The sequence below is a fragment of the Polyodon spathula genome, chromosome 12, assembly GCF_017654505.1.
Source record: "Polyodon spathula isolate WHYD16114869_AA chromosome 12, ASM1765450v1, whole genome shotgun sequence".
Lineage (NCBI taxonomy): Eukaryota > Metazoa > Chordata > Actinopteri > Acipenseriformes > Polyodontidae > Polyodon > Polyodon spathula.
The window spans coordinates 17,115,656-17,135,176 of record NC_054545.1 but is presented as its reverse complement, the minus strand read 5'-3'; the positions used below and the strand labels follow the sequence as shown (position 1 = coordinate 17,135,176).

At 39.2% G+C, this 19,521-nt stretch overlaps 1 protein-coding gene across 6 annotated transcripts in view; it reads right to left on the bottom strand.

Annotated features, from left to right (window-relative positions):
* The window catches only part of LOC121324521 (alpha-(1,6)-fucosyltransferase-like), a 206,753-nt gene that overhangs the window by 78,103 nt on the left and 109,129 nt on the right, over positions 1–19,521 (bottom strand). Inside the window, exon 3 of one of the 6 annotated variants that reach the window (XM_041266514.1) lies at positions 18,073–18,132. The exons of the other annotated variants lie outside the window; for them this stretch is intronic. The gene's annotated coding sequence lies outside the window, so the exon portion shown is untranslated. The remainder of the gene's footprint in view (positions 1–18,072; positions 18,133–19,521) is intronic. 6 annotated transcript variants of the gene reach the window in all.

Here is a 19,521-nt window from a genome sequence, read left to right as displayed (position 1 = left end):
GGGGAGCCCTGCTGTCTCCACTGCCACCCCTGAGACGGCAAGAATACCCCGCATCCCTGTCAACCAGCCAGCAGAAGAGCCGCTGGGAAGCCTACCAGGTCTCGAGTTGGTGCCCTACCTGCAGGGAATGTGGGAACTTCCCAGCCAACTGCCCCCTGCCAGGAATAGAGGATGAACCACTGCCGACTGGCCATTGGGATACCTTCTAACACCTTATTGAGGTCTCGAGTTGGTGTCCACCCTGTCAGTATTGCTGCTGCCTCCACCGCCAGGGGGAGAGTGCCTGCTGCTCCCACCTCCACCGCCAGGGGGAGAGTGCCTGCTGCTCCCACCTCCACCGCCAGGGGGAGAGTGCCTGCTGCCCCCAGCTCCACCGCCAGGGGGAGAGTGACTGCTGCTCCCACCTCCACCGCCAGGGGGAGAGTGCCTGCAGCTCCCACCTCCACCGCCAGGGGGAGAGTGCCTGCTGCTCCCACCTCCACCGCCAGGGGGAGAGTGCCTGCTGCTCCCACCTCCACCACCAGGGGGAGACCACAGAGGGAAAAACGACATGAGGGGAGGGTGGTTGTGTTTTAAGGGGGGAGGTGGCTGATGGCGGCCACACGTGCTGTGCACATAGGGGGGAGATATGTTGAGTGTGGCGAGAGCCCTGCTGAGGCACGGGGTTCTTTATGTGGGAAGTATAGGGTGGCAGGAACTGAGTTAAGATCCTCCCTGCAAACACATGCTGGAGCCGTCAATTGAATAAATGTTTAAATAATTAATTAAGGCTCCAGCCACAGGTTTATAATTAAGGTGATCACGGGTGGTGAAATGGTTATTGTGTAAGAGGTAATGTTGGTGCGTGAGATATGTGGCGAGTGTTTTTCGTATATGTATATAGGCTAATCAACCCTAAAATTCACTAGAAACCAATAATATGTCCACAAATCTTAAATGATGCCAGAACTCCTGAAGCAGGAATATGTACAAGTAAGGACAACACTTTTGAATAAATTCCTACATTTAAGGCCTTACAGTGATCTATCCTGGAGGAAACAAATGCAACGAAAAGGTAGGGTCAAGTTCAACTCTGTTTCTTAGTTTCCAGTTTGGTTGCTTTAACTTAGCCCCCAGTGGTATTTCATTCATGTCACAAAGCCATCAAATAATATGGCACAACTGTATGTCTCTGCTTGACAGAGGCCCAGGACTAACTGGCAGACCAGAAGCGTTCAGGTCACGATTGAGGTACGCTGAAGCACTGCATTCCCAAGGACCACAATAATTAAACAAAATAAATAAATACACCAAATAACAACGGCAAACAGCTCATCATTCAGATCAAAATGGTACTGAAGTTATGGTATGTAAATGTTTTTTAACCCTCTTTCCATTTCAAGACAGTCAAGACCTTTTCAGAAGAGCAAGTTTAATGTTTTCTCCTAACAGCTAAAATAATATGATGATGAAGTTATACAAATTCAAACTATATCTTGTTTGCCTTTTAGAAATCAATCTCTAGCCCTGGGGCTCTGAAGCCTACATGAAAAGTTCTTTCAATTTGAGATTAGGTAACAACCAGAGGTACAAAAGCAAAATGAGGAGCCGTGAAGCACAGCAATAATGTGGAAGAGAAATCATGGTTTTGGACACAATTATAAAACCTCTACAGAGAGGATGTACAACAGAGCCACCTTGGGACTAAACAGGATCATTAGTCACAGACAGAGACAGAGAGACAGCACAAGCAGGATGGTCACTTATTGCAGGATTCTAAAAAGAAAAGGGAGATAATTAGTTTAATTATTTATGTCAAAATTGATCTATAATTTATTCCAAAACGACACTCTACATACATTATCATATTACATCAAGTACAGAACATAAAGGTAATGCAGTACAAGCCATTTAGCTCTGTAAGAAGTGTTTTTGTTTGCATACAGTGCAGAATGTTGCAATATGCAGTGCGATGCAGTTTTAAGCATTGTTCATTTGCATATTCAGCTATGGCCAAAGATTTTGCATAACCTAGAATTAAAAAAAAAAAAAAAAAAAAAAAACAACAATAAGAACATAATTTAGATCTTTTATTTAACATCATGTAATCAAACAAACTACAAAATGATACTGCAAAAGTCTACTAGAAGCTAGAAAATTATTAGTAGTACAGTATTTTCACATTTTTCAACTTTTCAAATAGTGCTACAACAGACTGTGCAGCCAACAAGCAAAATCCCATTTGTCATTTGTCTGGAATGTCATTTAAGCAGTCCATTACTTAATACCAGCCCTCCATATGTCAAAGGCATGCAGGCTGTCAGAGGGTGTATGAACTCCTAATAGCTGGCGTGCCCTCTCCTGGCCCTGACCAATCTCCGCAAAAGTATTAGTGTGGACACCTGGCTCTAATCCACATCTAGCCAGCAATATGCTCCCTGACACCACCAGACACAGGGTCTGGCAGGTCCCATTCACTCAGTGCCTCAGTCTACTTTATTATAAAAACCTCGACTTCAGGCTTTCTAAACACTAATGCAATTTTGCTGGAAGGTCTGATATTTTCAATGCTGTAATTTTTTTCTTACTTCTTATAAATTGAAAACATTCATAGATTTGTTTTTAAAAACAACAAAACATACAATATAGACAACCTGATATTCAATTTAGTGGACCAGTAAGCAAAGCTTTCAAATACCTTACTTCGCTAATTTAAAATTAATCCCGACATACAGATATTTTAAAAGCTGCTGCATCCTGGTACTTTTGGTCACATGGTCTGGTTGCAGCTACACCACAGGAGTGAGTTTGTTGAACTGCCTCACAGAAAGTGATTGGGCACCATCACTGAAATACCTACATAATCAATCAGATCACTCCGCTGTCATAGGTTATGTCCCAATAAACTATTGCTTTTGATCAGTAAAAAATACAAGCAAAAACACACAATATCTTCAATAGGACAAAAACAAGGGTTTACAGGCTTTTATGGCCAAGATTGGTCAAAGTGTGCATGTGACAACAATATCCCAAGCACTCCACCAATCTGGCCTGTATGGTAGGGTAGCAAGAAGGAATCCACTACTCAAGAAAGCCCACCTTGAATCCTGTTTGAAGTATGCAAAAAAGCCATATAGCAAAAGGTTTTGTGGTCTGACAAAACTAAAATGGAACTTTTTGGCCTATATATATATATATATATATATATATATATATATATATATATATATATATATATATATATATATATAAACTGTGTATTGTATCTGTTTAGCATCCCATGATATGTACATAATTCTTAATCATCATTTATTTATGTGACATATTTAATAAAGTCCCCGGTATATTATATCTTTGCGGCACAGTCTCTGAGCAACTTGAGCAATTTCTGTAACAAGACCAATATAAAAATGTCTACTAGTTGTCTGCAGTGCTAATATTGCCAGTGCTCATAAGAGGTAAGAAACCATGGTTAGCTTTCTTTTAAGATCTGGTTAAAATTTAAAAAGACTTGATAAGGTATGTTATGGTCTAATCCAATACAATTCTAAACAAATGTAGCCACTTGAATGATCAACACCATTTAAGGACTGGCTGTAGCAGTATTAATCTAATCTTACTTTAATGAACCGTCATTTTATATTGTCATGGTTTGTAATAATAATAAAAAGACCACTGCAGAACTGTCTTATAACAGTTATATTACTAAAGCACAATTTGCTATCTTCCAAGAAGTAAAAGGCAATGATGCATTCGAACATAAACCAAGAGAATCATGCATACTGAAGCAATCTCTTTGGGTATCTGAGTCAGCTGTAAATATTAAAATCAGTGAGGGATTACAGCAATGTGATCTTTTAAAAAGAAATCTAGCAAATCATTTGAGGATTGTAACTAATAGGTTTTTGGACTTGACAAGCAAATTGAGGGTAAAATATTATTATTATGTTGAAAAGGATATTTTTGGAGCTTTTTAATTAGTCGTTTGTTTTAAAGTGAGGAATTTAATTTGCGCATTAAACAAAAAAATTTTTTTAAAAAACCCAAGGCATTGAAATATGTTGTGGAATGAGCCGGCCATGCGTTCTCCCTCACAGCGAATGATGAATCTCTTTCAAAGCGAGAAAACAAATAACACCTCAGTTGAAACAATTAATCTAAGAAAAAAATATATTTAGTAAAACATACTTGTTCTAAAACACACCACATGTCTACATTAACAACATAACCAGGTTTACTTTAATGATCTATTAAAGAGTAAGCAGCTTCACATATAATTTTGGTCGTTTTTTCTTGTACTGTGTGATTTTTATTACAACTACTCAAATGCTTTAAAAAGCTGTGTTGTCCAGTGGTTAAAGGAAAGGGCTTGTAACGAGGGCTCACTGTGTGACCTTGAACAAGTCACTTAACCAAATTGTGCTCCGTCTTTCAGGTGAGATGTTGTTGGAAGTGACTCTGCAGCTGATACATAGTTCACATATCCCAGTCTCTGTAAGTCACCTTTGATAAAGGCTTCTGCTAAATAAACAAACAATAATAACTGCAGTTTATGAAAGCTGGTGTATCTTCTATGTCTCTTGTTGACAATGGCAGGCAGGGGGTGTTCAGGTCAGGACTGAGGTGCTCTCTCTCTCTCTCTCTCTCTCTCTCTCTCTCTCTCTCTCTCTCTCTCTCTCTCTCTCTCAAAGCTGGGAGGGTTCATGGTATATCCTCTATATTTCTGCATGAGAGGCTCAGGACTGAATGGAAGGCCGGGGTGTTTAGGTCAGGATTGAGTTGCTCTCTCTCTCTTGCAAAGCTGTGTAGGGAAGCTCTCGTGCTGCCTGCAGCCAGTCAGTAACATTATTCCTTACCTTTTTGAAAAACTACATAAAACAACCATAAAAAAATCTCTAGTTCTCATAGCAAAGCCGTGTCACAAAGGTTGAGTTTATGAAGCAGCCGGATCTCAGCACGATGACAGCCTTCTCAGTGTGCAAGGGGAAAGATTGCTCTGCACTTTCATTCTGACCGTTCCCAGGTCAAAGCCATTCTTTAGAAGCCAGCTGCTAAGAAAATGATGCTGGTCCTCTGTATTGATAGCACAGGACTCATTATTTAGAGTCTGCAAGATTATTTGCACTGTTTGAAGCCATGTAGTTTAGAGCACTCCTTTGTTTTTAAGTGCCCAGAGAATTTGAAATATGAAACACAATGTTTGGGAATGAGTCATTTGGGGAGATTTGCCTTCGCCAAAGAGTGACGTTACTTTGAAGTCTTTAAAATGGACCAGAAAGAGGGATCCAAGGGATTCACTGTGAGTGCACCAGGACAGGGTATCAAAGTGTCTTTAATCTCAGGGATGCACAAAGGGGGTTATTTTGTAATCCAGAAAGAACATATAACAGTGAATAATGACCTCACTCAGCTTACTGCATCTCATGTTTTGGCTGACGTTTTTGATAAAATATAAAAAAAATACATTTTGTTCCGGATTCTTGAAATGAAATGATTTTATGGGACTGGAAATAAGGAAACATATCTACAAATGTACTAATGTACCTTTCCTTACTAAATTATCTTCATTGGAATGCATTACAGGAAGAATATTTGATAGACAGGTATACAGATAGGTACAAAGTGGTGACATTTTTAGATTTTGACAATGGCTTGACAAAGTTTGTCTTCATAGTCAAAGTGATTGTTGCCAACTGGTTTCTTCACCAATCTTAATTTGCATTGGAAATGTGAATCATCAATCAAGAATTAATATCAGATACTAATAGTAATATCATGATGTTAATATGTCTGTAGCTGTATAAAAGATATTGATCACGGGACTTTTTAAAAAAAAACAGACGTTAACTGTTTCAACCACGTCATATATTAGCACTCAGGTGTATACAATATTATTAACATACCATACAGATATCCTTTTTTATTTAAAACAACAGAAAGTCCCTGAAGGAATCTATGTGTTGAGGTTTCTCTTTACTGTCTGTAGCAGTCGGTAGCAAGGCATGGCTGGACCATGTGTATATGTTATCCATCCATGTGTGAAAATGAACGTGTAATATTATTTCTGTTCGTTTTGTAATTATTTGATAGACATGCATGTTGGAGAACTGCGTTTAAAACCATGAAGCAACAATCACTAAGATAAATGGGTACCTACAGAGCGCTATACACGTGTCTGGTAACATTGCCAGCACATTAGTTCTACAGATTCAGGAACACTATGTTTCGATTCTATTGTGTCGCCCTTGTTGGCAATGCTGTGGTCTGCAGTCAAACTGTCACCGATTCCACCTGTAGTCTACAATCCACACATTCCCATTAGGAATGACTTAACCTGTAGTAGCTACCCTGGTAGTAAAATATATAATCCTCAATTCTCCATTGTTTTCCTCCTTTAGTTCCTGGTTCAACACCTGTCCTTGTGCTGCACTCATTAGGTAACTCTCTTCATCAGTAATGACGAGATTTCTGACAGCGGGCTGCAAGTCCCAATTCAAACCAGTTTTATATTGGTCTGCCTGCTGCAGATGGAAACGAACAGGACTGGTTTCAAATCAGTGTCAACTAGGTCCCGTGCTAGATGGCTATCTGTCACTAGATCTCCTGCTGTTCAGAGGATAAAAATAGATTCGACTGGTACAGTAATCCAACTACAGCACAAGTACTTTATGTTTGTTAGCCTGCTGTATAGAGCAAATATTTATGATTTCATCAGTCTGAGTGAAGCTAATCGTATAATCTTATTAACTGAGAGGATGACAGGAATAAAGACAAAATATTTCAAGTAGCTTGTTAGCCAGGGGATATTAGAGAATTCAAAGATGCCTTGATGTTACTGTTGCATTATCTGTTAATCTAATGGTAGGGTAAAGTGGTGACAGTCTTCTGTCGTTTAAAGTCACCTGCAAATAATGTTTGCTGTCCATACCTTAAAATTATAATACATGTACTTTTTTCTAAACACTTACCATAAATGATAATGCATTTTTTGCTGAATATATTGAAAAGGTTTAACGAACACCTCCTTATACCCCAAATTCTGATCAATAACTAAAGAATATCCTAACAAAGTTTCACCACAATTGAACAAGCGGCTCTCCAGACACGTGTGTGTGTGACTGTAGCAGGGGGGTAGATGTGTGCTGACTCTACTGGTGCATTCATAGTGCTGCAGGAAGAGGGCAGCAGCCTTACAATGGCCGCCTGTGGGTCATGACAGTGACACGGAGAGGTGGGAGAGAGGGTGTGTGGGCTCTCCTCTCTCTGAGTGGCTGAGAGGCAGGCCTTGGGGGGATTGCTAGTCTTATAGAATAACGTACTGCGGTTCCCTCAGGTCTGCCCCTGAAAGACGAAACCATGAGCTAGCGGAAGCAATGCTCCAGGACCGAGAATGGTCAGAAAAGAAAGAAACCCGTGGTCCTGTCTATCATCGCTGGTAGTCAGGCCACGGACAACAGCACCCACTGCAGGCTAAAATAAATCATTGAACAGTGAAACAAAAGAAATTGCATTAATAAAACTGGGCATCTGTGCAGTGTTTCAAGTACAACTTTCTGTCTCCCGTGTATCAGAGAACTACCCACCACCCTTCCACAGTGACATATTTCCACTCGCCTACACTATATCTGGTGCCGGGATGGGCATAATAATGATACAACCGCAAATTAAAGACCAGGCAGTTTGAGAAATCTAAGATGATCTTTAAGTGTTAATGGCTTTGTGCAGCTGACAGATAAAAGAGGTGTGATGTTGCACAGATGACCCCCCCACTATTGAAATTAATTACTCCTACTGATTGCAGATATTTGGAAGTGTCACCAAAATGTCAAGCCTCACATAACAAATTACACCGTCTGCACTTCTTCTCTCATAGGAACTGCTTAGAAAAACAACGACAAATAATTTACATTTGATTGTTTAGTCAGTAACCTTTATCGGTTGTGAGCACAAAGTAGAGAGAGGCTTTCCTTTTACTATAGCAGCCACAGGGAAATGGTATTGTTTTTATGAGCATTGGTTTAAGCAATCAATCTGTGTGCACTTGAATTGAAGAATGACATACAAATGTAATGTTTTTTGTTTTCTTTTTTAATCTAGAAAGACTAATTATTTAACCCATTTAGACTTTGGATTTTACAGCACCTCTTTAAACCAGGACACTGTATAGTCCAGCACAACTCTCCAGTCCCAGATTCCATCCTCTGGCAGTTTTTGCCTAAGTAAAGCAAAACCATTACTGTCACATCTATCAGATTTAATAGAAGTGTTGTTTACCAGATGGTTTTGCTGCCCGTTCAGCTCACTATTCGCTCCTGCTGGAATAATCTGACTGAAGTGAACATACATTATTGAGCCCTAATGAGCTGAGAGCAGCGGCTGTAGGTTGCTGTTTATCCCCTACCTATAGGAAAAGCTAAAATGTTTAACATCGTAACTATATCTCTTGACATATTGAATATGTAATAGCTTTAGTAGAGACAACAGTTGTTTTCCTTCATACTGTGTTAAACTGTACTAAGCCACAGTAAAAGCATGCAAAGTGTTGTAAAGCATAGTAAAAGCACAGAGCAGGTAAACTGGGAACTTCAGTAAAGCAGTTTTCAATTTAGTGTGTCCAATTATTGAACCCTGTTTTTCATCCCAATTCAGAATGTCAAATAATGTTTCCTCAAGGCAGCTACTCCCCACAGCATGAAGAGTCTGCAGGGGTTTCTTCCCATTTCTCAGTGATTCATGACTCTGTAAGAAGCCACTGAACGTGGAAATCTGTCTTCCTGATAAAACAGAAATCTGTGCAGTCTAGACTGAAACAGGCTTGCACCAGGGAGATGCAGCTTGTATATATCCCACGATACATGTCAGGGAAGCCCTTTTGCATTGCAAATTACATCAGCCAGGATGGGACCTGCCTGTTTACATAAAAGAGTGTGTTGTATGTGTCAGATATTTAATTTATTATTATTTTTTTGGTCCAAACCCAGTACATGTGCTTTACATATCCACATGCTCAATATTGATTGATCTTGCTTACTGCTGAACAAACACTATTGTCCACAACCTTGTTAACTGGACACTACAGGCAGGAAACAATCTACTAACATTGATTTCAGTTGTATAATCAATTTTTTCCACTTTATTTTCTAAACTATGCACTGTTAAATGATTTATTTTCCTGCCCTGTTTGCAGGCTGATTTTACAGACAAGCCTATTAGGATAACTTCCTCTCTGAGTGGAACACTAACGTTGTCAATTAAATCCGCAATGCTGCTGTAGGTATTCACTCACCAGGGAGTATCTGTGAAATATGAAAAGTTCAACATGGAACTATTTCAAGTTATTCAATGTTTTGCTAAGGGTTAGTGCACCTTTAACATACTGTCATTCTTGTGTGCTTACTGTATTTCCACAAATTGTCTTACTGTGAACCACAGTAAAACATCTGAACAACTTGAAATATATTCAGTGGCAAAAATGACCATGTTCTTATGCGTTCATATAACAGAATAAAAAAGATATCGTGCAAAGAAAATACCTAAATGACATGCGACACATTCTACTGTACAGAAGAGTGTGTCTCTCGTGTCTTTAATGGAAAGTTGATGGATATACAAAAAACTGGGACATTGTTATTATCCAGTAATTTAAACTACTTTCAGTACAAAAAACAAAAGAAAATCCACAGTCCTAGACAACCAGAACACAAACATGCAATGCTCCTGGCAGTGTAAAATGAAATCATTTTAGATAACTGATGAAATTAAAACATATTTTTAATAATCACATGCAACAACAACAACAAAAAAAAAAATACGTTTTTCGTGAACATATTTACATCAATCAGACTCCTCAGAATCCCACATCTTTGAAACATGGTTTACAAAGTTTTTGGTTGATAAGGGGGTCACAGCGGCACAGTAAGAGGTAAATGATTGCATTTCAAGGGGGTGCAATGTAAATGTACAGAAGTCAAGAGCAATTTCTAACTTCAACACACATAACCAAGGTGTCCCGCCGTCTGTGCATGCCAGTGCTAATATACACAGGGCTGTCAGCTATCATTGCCTTATTCATCCCATCATTTAAACAGACTGCATGGTACACAGTGCTTACACAGCACTGTGCCAGGAACAGAATGCTGCCTGTTCATCTATAATTGAGCCATCTTCAAGGATTCAGCCCTTGTTTGCAATCCTTTTTAAAACCACGTCTTGTCTACTCTGTTGTATTGTGTGTGTATTTTTGTAGCAACATGTTAGCTGCTGTCAAGCCTTCCCAAAATGATCCTTAATGACAACGCAGGCAGACAGTTGTCTTGTACGATGACAATGCAATGGTTCTGGGTTAAAGGTAGAACAAATAAATGATTCTCTCTCTCATTCACATATCATGGTATTTTGTTTCCAATTCTTGTTTTGCTTCCAATTTTCATCACACCCATGAAACTTATTTTAAAAAAGTGTGAGCTCAGCAAGGTTGATTGCAATATTTTCTCTACTAAAAACCATTACCGTTACAGCAGTTAGTTCCCCACAAGGGTTTTTTGCATCATCAGTGTAAAACTAAAGGTAAGCGAGTGAGAATAATTTGATTATTAGTCTCTTCTTCTACATCTGTGCAAGCTTCACTACTGACAAATACATTATGATGGGCTAGTTGAGTTGATTGCTATTGCTAATGAGATGCACTTCATTTTTATTACAGGAAAGTACACATAGGTGTAGGAACCTCCTGCAGTGTTTACAAGAAAAGCACTACATTACCTGTGTGTGTCCTGTGCTGTCTGTATAGCAAGTTCTTAAATACACATTACGGATCAAACATTTCTCAACATTTATTCGGGACCATTCACCTGGAAAAAAATCTAATGCCGTCTAAAGATTGCAGTGTATCTAGATCACGCTCCCTGCTGCAACAACAATGATTTTCTGTTCCTGCAATATTCCACCCATTTCAATGAGAGTACCAAGACTGTTACAGAAGGGAGCATGGATTGGATACACTGCGTTGTTTAGATGAACACTTTCAGAGTAATTCCGCACTTGATTTACTTATGATGTGTGATAAAAAAAACATCAAAACATGGGAATATTTTAGAAACATCAAAGGATACAGCAAAGGTAAAGTAATGTGTTTCTTGAGAGCACTACGGGCAGGGGTGGGGGTTCTGTAAAACTGGGCAGGCCTAATAATAAAATGAATATCTCTCTCTCTCTCTCTCTCTCTCTCTCTCTCTCTCTCTCTCTCTCTCTCTCTCTCTCTCTCTCTCTCTCTCTCTCTGTGTGGGGAACTAACTAAAAGCATCTTGTCATGGTCTTGGAGAAGATATTGCTATGAACCATCCTAATAAATTATTATAATACATATTGCTATAGTTTTAATGCATAATGTGCAGAAATAGCATTTTCTTTATTATATTTATTATATTTTTATTATATTTAAGTCAGATTATCGTACCTGCGTGAAACAAACTGCTCTCCTGTTATGTATCTCTGGTCTGTGTGGGATTTCTTACTGATTTAGTACATCCACTAGGAGCAGTGTTGCAGGGGGACAGGTTCATGGTTACACTCTGGTGTACCAGCATGAGTTTAGACAAGATTCTCATTGAGGCTATCTCTGGGATGTGTCCCAGAGATGCAGGAAGAGGGCAGAGGATGTGTCCCAGAGTTGCAGGAAGAGGGCAGCAGCCTCGGAAGATCCGCCTGTCAGTCATGGCAGTGACACGGAGAGGAGGGGAAGAGGGTGTGTTAGCTTTTCCTCTCTGAGTGGCTGAGAGGTGGGCCTTGGGGGATTGCTGGACCTATAAAATGAAGTTCTGTTGTTCCCTCAGATCTGCCCCTATAGGATGTAAACAAGCCGCGGAAGCTTTGCGGCCAGACAGAGAACCGAAAGGAGACAATCCACGAATAAAATAAAGCAAAACCAAATAAGAAAGGAAATATAGCAGTAGCGAGGAAACCTTAGGCCGATCCCTGAAAGTACATTTTTAACCTACGCTGTTGAGGGAACTGGAGAGTGTAGGTCAGAGTCTCTGGCTGTGCGGATAGCGACGGTCAGAGAAACGCTGTAGAGTGCAGCACCTTTATTATGTAGTTTGGTTAACAGTGTTTTATTTTCTCTTTTTCTTTGTGCATTCAGTTTTGATTATTGTTTCGTGCACCTGCGAGTGTACCCAAGGTGATCTGTGAACCTTCTATCATTGCTGGTAAACACAGGATAGCAGTGCAACCTTGCGGACAGCAACAAACAGTGCACCCAAGTGGTGTTTAGCATTACAGTTTCTGTCTCCTGAGCTGGTGAATTAACCACCCTCCCACAGTCATTTATATGGTTCATCTTTAAATCGTAACGTTATTCCCAGCATGCTTAACTTAATGATTTCAAGTTCGGGTTCAATCTCGGCGAAGAGGTCCATCTTTAAACTTGAGGTTACGAGTGCTGATGCAGGAATGAAGTCATTATTCAAAATGGCATTTATAGTGTTCAGTGTTTAACAGTTTTTTCATGTGTCCATTTAAAACAAATCACGATCTATGCTCTTTAACACACACATCCTGTTCGTCAGGGAACAACACCATCCATTACATCTCCATTTGTCTCATCATGTATTGAATCTTTAACTTAATTCAGTGAAATTTTGCTTTGGAGAGGGACCAGGAATTTCACTTTGCTTTAACGATAACCACTGGATGCAGGTACTGTAATCTAATCCAACAATACTGTTTCCAGCACAGAAGACATAAGAGCATCAAATTAACCCATAAAGAAGTGCGAGCCTGTTTACTTGATTCAAACCCCTTGACCTTTCTAAGAGAGATGTCATCTTTTGCGTGAGGACCGCAAAGCGAAGCTGATTAGTTCTGTCTGCTCAGAGTGCATGCACAATGATATTAGTCTAATAAGACGACAAACAACATATTAACTTCTTATAAATCACAAAAACGAAAGACAAATCATGACAGTACTACAGTAGCTGTCACTGTCAATACCAAGACAAACAACAATGGCCAGTAGATTTAATGATTTATCCACAGAAGGCACATTTGTGGCAATCAGAATAAATGCAAGTACTCTTAGAAAAACTATAAGCAACATCCATTTAGTAAGAAATGACCTCAGTCACATGCCCTCCCTGGGATGTTAGGCAGCTTAGATTGATGCCCTTCAGAAAGCAGAGGCTATTGAGGTTTTTCATGTGATGTCATCACAGTGCGGCGAGTTTAGTATGACCTACGGATCTCAAGTGGTAGTACCGTCAGGCGAGTCAAATTAGACCTACATTTTGTGACCAAAATACATTAAAAAGTGCTACAATCATTACTGCAGCGGATCGTGTAAAACAATTTGGAAGCCAAATAGATACCAAGTAGTAGTATGAGCAGAAAAATACTTTAAAAGAGCCACAGGACAAAACAATAAATAAAACAAACACGTCAGTAATTTCAGAGAGTTCACGTTTTATATTTTGGATACATTGTTCAGCTACAGAACCATTCCTACGTCAGCGCTGTCTGTCAATTCCAACAAACTCAATGGAGCCGTGTCTAAATACGGACAGGTATTTACACCGCAGAGACAGGGAATGAAGAAAAACTGAATCTCAGAATAGTTTTTAAGTTACTGTTGCATACAGTAACGTAACGTTAAGAAACCAGAACAGTTTTTTTTTTTTTTTTTTTTAATAATAATAATAACAATAAAAGAAACAAATATCATAGAGAGATCCTCTGGCTTTTATTAACTTCAGGGCTGTTTATATTTTGCTGTTTTTAACTACATGTTCATACTTTGTTACACCACCGTGAAATTTAAGATTTAAATAGCTGAAACCGTGAAATTTAAGATTTAAATAGCTGAAACCGTGAAATTTAAGATTTTTAAAATGTTATGACCATGAAATTTACTGAAATGTACCGTGAATTTGGTCAGACCCCACTTATATGTACAGTTTTGTTGCATATTATTTGTTATAATATATAGTGACATACAATAACAGATAACAGTGTATATTTTTGACAAGTATTGAGAATAACTTTGAAAAACAGAATTTAAAAAACTGAAAACAAGTTTATATTTTTATAATTCAGTATTTTATTTTTTTTTTTACATTTTATTAACCTTTTTTTGGGTGGGAGGTCAGGGGAAAAGTACATGTACTATTATTAAACATTGCAGTAGAAAATTCACTCTGCTTTTTTTGGAGGGTGGCGTTGAATGACTTCCTCTCGTTGGTTTTGCAGTCACGTGACCCTAGCAGGCTCTACGTCACCATACGGGTGGCTAATGCAAAAACGGTACAAAATCTTCTGCATCAAAATGTAATGTTTTTGCAACCACAGAGCCCACTGCTCACCTCCAGTCACAGGAATTAGAAACATATAATGATTGGAATTTGTGACCCCCTACTGCACACCCCCAGTGCTTTTAACTGAATGATTTGCGGTGTAAACATCATTCTAGTTTATTTTTTCCTTTAAAAAACTTTACTTATATGATACGAAATAAGAAAATATACATTTTCAATAGTTTGTTTAAAAATAGAGTACTAATATGAATCACATACAGTATTTGACAGCTAAATGGTTGACAAAAATGAGCACAGGATTAACAATATGTAATGTATGCGCATAACGATTTCTGTTTAGTTTTCAAGTAGCCTAAAATGACATGCAGATGAATGCAGTTTGCATTATTGTGCATTTAAATATGTAATTAACTGATGGTTCAGTGATTTCATATTGAAGTTCAGTAAAATAACTAATGTAGAAAGATGCATTCTGTTAATGGTAAAGTAATATTTTATGTAAGGACTGGGAATCACCAACCCGCTTAAGTGCTATCTCCAATTAAGAGTATAAATATTTCAGAAAAATCAGTTATAAAATTAAGAGTACTACACTAATAATAATAATAACAATAATAATAATAATAATAATAATAATAATAATAATAATAATAATAATAATAATATCATAAGACCAGAACTAACTACCAGTAATATACTGCTGATACTATCCTTTTATGAAGTGCTGACTAAACAAACGTGTGTACTGAGTTGGAGTCCAGTCAGAAGGAATCTTGTAGAAGGTACTCCGAGTTGTTCTCCTTTCTATTGGTGCTCCCAACAGCATAACATACACCTGGCACTGTAAAATCAAAACTTTAACGACCGGCAATGCTTTTTGCCCGCCAGTATGGCCACACCGTGCTGTGATGACATCACATGAAAAACCTCTGCTTTCTGAAGGCCATCAATCTAAGCTGCCTAACATCCCAGGGAGGTCATTTCTTACTAAATGGATGTCGCTTATAGTTTTTCTAAGAGTACTTGCAATACAAAAAATACAAAAACTGACAGCTTTTTATACTTGTGCAAAAAAATGTCCAAAGCAACTTTCTTCACAATTAAATACGGGCTGCTATGTAGAAATGTAGACATGCATCCATACACCCCCAGACTGCGATTAATACGCTGTGCTAAAGTATGTCCATCTCAAGTTTCAGCACAACTGGAGAAGCACGCCTCCACTATATCCCCTAGTGGTGAGATGCAGCAGCAGATAATAAGACTACTGCATGACTATCTTACGCAGAAGGGAATTGTATGGCCAAGTGTATACTGTTCTATTATTCTAAACGAATAGCAACGGTTTCTACTGCTGCATTTATGAAAAGTACACTTTTGACAAAGTTGGATTAAAGTATGTGACTGCACCCCATGTTCTCTACCCTTGGTGGACCTATTTAGATTTAATGTCAGCCTATCCTTTGAAAGACATCAAAGTTCATCAGTTGGAGAGAATAAAATGCGTAAGTAAATTATACATACATGTTTATTTAACATTATTCCAAGTGTGTTCTCCTTGGGATTAATTACAGAGATATATTGAAAAGGGTAGTTGAAATGAGGCTGGTCGTTTCTGAATACCAATTCTTTTTCTCTACAAATTCAGAATAATGCATTTTCTACTGCGGGAAAGAAAGCACTTTGCAGACTTATTATAGGTATTGAAGGGCAAATCTTATCACTTGCTGAACACATGGTCAACCCTCACAGCACTCTCGACTGATCAAAGCGCTTGCTAATGAAATAATTCCTTACATCTTACCTACCACAAACTTCTATTCACTAAAAGGTATTTTGAAAGAAGCGCACACTATTTATTATTTATAGCTGTTACTATCACTGGGATTTCATTTGAACTATGGGGCTGTTTTACTTACTGTACTAAATAACACAAACAATCAGAACTGTGTGCAATAACTGAATGCACACTGCATAGAATGTCATCTGTTATCTTCGTCTCAGTTGCTGTCTGTTTTGTTATTTGGTGTGTTTGAAAAAAGCTTTCAATCTGCATGCCATACTGTGGAAAGGCCAGCATCACTGGCAAGGTGTGTTACTCCCAGGAAGCAGACCCAGAGACAGAAGCTGCAGTTTAAGTGCTAGTGCGCACTTTTATTGACAGAAACAAACAACTACTCAACACACTAAACAAACAACGAACAAACACAAACAGCAGGAAAACAAATAGGCGCAGTGGCCAAAATAAATGGTTTGAGACAAACAGCAAAACTACTACACAATCGCTCTATAATTTTCTTCACGCACCTAAACACCAAACATTACCACTGTGTAATCATTTATTCACCACCGCAGATCCACAGACCTGACAGCCAACATCAAGATCATGATCTTTAACACCATCGTGAAGCCTGTCTTACTTTACGGAGCCGAGACCTGGAGAACCACTGTCACCACCATGAAGAAAATTCAGACTTTCATCAACACCTGCCTCAGAAGGATTCTGTGAATTCGCTGGCCAGACAGAATTAGTAATGAACAACTGTGGCAGCGGAGGAGACAGCAGCCTGCAGAAGAAGAGATCCTCCAAAGACGCTGGAGATGGATCAGCCACACGCTCCGCAAGCCTGCATCCAGCACCACAGGGCAAGCCCTCACCTGGAACCTGCAGGGGAAAAGAAAGGGAGGTCGCCCAAGGAATACATGGCGCCGTGACCTGGAGGCAGACATGAAGAGGACAGGCCACACCTGGGGACAGCTGGAGCGACTGGCTCAGTACCGGGATGGCTGGAGAGCATTTGTTGTAGGCCTATGTCCCAGGCGGGGCAACAGGTGTAATTAAGTAAGTAAGTAGCACAGCACTCCTCTACAACACCAACTAACATCAACTCCCATTCAACTTGCATTCCCTCTAACACACACACTCATTACACTGGCAGGGCTTTCACTCTGCCACACATACTTTCAGGTAGTCTGCTTTATCTCATTTCCTAGGTCATGTCTTTGGGGTCTTGTCACTGTCTGGCTGAAATGCACGTCAGCCACCAAGGGTAAGCAGCTAGTTAATAACAGGAATGAAGGAGGTGAAAGGGTAGAAAGAACGTCGCTCCTTTGAACCTGTTTTCATTTTGTTTTTCTGTTAAATGTATTGTGTTTAAATACAGGATATATGTGCACTGTAAGAAAACCTGGCTATGTGATCCTAGCCAGACCTAACAAAAAGGGGAGGGCTTTCAGCCTTGTCTGTTGTGAGGTGGTCACTTGCTGTTGAGGCACTGAACAGGTGGCAACATGTTCTTGGTATGTGGGTTTACTCAACTCCCCTGTCTGGCAAAGAAAAAACGTTTACAAGGCCTGTTTTCCCAGAGCTGAAAGTTGCATGACTTATATCATTACTGTAATCACTTCATATCAATACATCAATTCTGGTATTGAATTGGTATTTAGCTAATTAAACTTATGTAGTGCACCTAAGCATTTTCATCTACATGATTCCCAAGCAGACAATCCCTACACATAAACTACATGCAACTACATTATTTACAGTACAGAAATAACAGAAGAGCAGTAAAAAGGTCAACACTAACCGATGTACCACGATCCACCTAATGCAAAGATACACCATCTTTGTGTTGACTAAAACATACAGTGAATCTAAAACCCAAGAAGAACACATTCATTATGATAACTCTCATATTTCATACCTATAACAAGGCGCTTTTTAACTATCACCTTAAAACTATATTCGTGTTCTCGTGCTCACTAATATATTTTACTCCGTGCTTACCTTGTCTGTGTTTCCACAATTCTCTCTTCTTCCTCTCTCCCTTTCACTTTTTACCTCTTTCTGTAACCATGTCAAAGAATAGAAAAGGCATTCTATTGAATTCAGGCTGTACAACAAGGGTGCAGCATTATATTGGATAAATAATAAAACCAAATTGTGAATTCAAAGTTTGTAGTCACATCAAGGTAGGTTTTGAAGATGCCTAATATCAACCTAACCAACATCTTATCACCCCTTTGAAATGTCCTGGATTGAACATACGGGACGATATTGCTTTGTTTAGATTAACAGTTAATAAAAGCAGATAATTTGAAAGCTTACAGTACAGTACTGAAAAATATCTGATATATACAGGATTTGCAGAAGTATTCACCCCCCTGCAAAGTTTTCACATTTTGTTTGCACCTGAGCATACTCCACGACACTTTCAAATTAGACTTTACATGTAGAATCTACACAAACTACTCCACATTGATACAGTTGAAAAAATGCATATAGAATATAAATAAGTAAGATTTACAGAGAAAAACAGCCCCTTTGCTACCGCAGCCCTAAATCAGCTCAGGTGCAAATTATTTGTTTGAAAGGTCACAACATTTGTGAAATAGTTTCAGCCTGTGTGTACTCAAAGTGGTTTAACTTGTAGATAATTTCCCTCAGGTGTATAAAGACTTTCAAGCTGCAACTTACATAGTGATCCAACAAAGCAACCATGAAGAAAAAGGAGCTTTCAAAAACAAGTTGGGGATAAAGTGGTTGAGAGACAAAGAGCAGGACAGGGGTGCAAGAACATTTCAAAAGGCGTTGATTATCCCTCTCAGCACAGTGAGGTCCATTATTAAGAAATGGAAGATGCATCATACCACCTAGACACTACCCAGATCAGCCAACAATGACCTTGAGAGATCTGCAGAGTTCTGTGTCTGAGATGGGAGTCAGTGTTCACACATCAACAATAAACAGGTCCCTACACAAAGCTGGCCTGTATGGAAGGGTGGCAAGAAAGAAGCCATTACTCAAAAAGCCTTATCTTAAAGCACGAAAAAGCATGTAGATGATACTGCAGACATGTGGAAAAGGGTTTTGTGGTCAGACAAGACAAAATTGAATTTTTCGGTCTAAATTCCAAGTTCCAAGTGTGTGCCAGCCCAACACTGCACATCACCCAGTCAACACCATCCCAACTGTCAAGCATGGTGGTGGCAGCATCAGGTTATGGGGATGCTTCTCTTCAGCAGGGACTGGGAAGCTTGTCAGGAAAGAGGGGAGAATGGATGGTGTAAAGTACAGGCGAATCCTTGAGGAAAACCTGTTTGAGTCAGCCAAGACTCTGAAACTGGGGAGGAAATTCACACTTCAGCAAGACAAGGACCCGTAGCACAAAGCCAAAGCCACAGTGGAGTGGTTGAACAAGAAGAGAATTAATGTTCTTGAGTGGCCCAGTCAAAG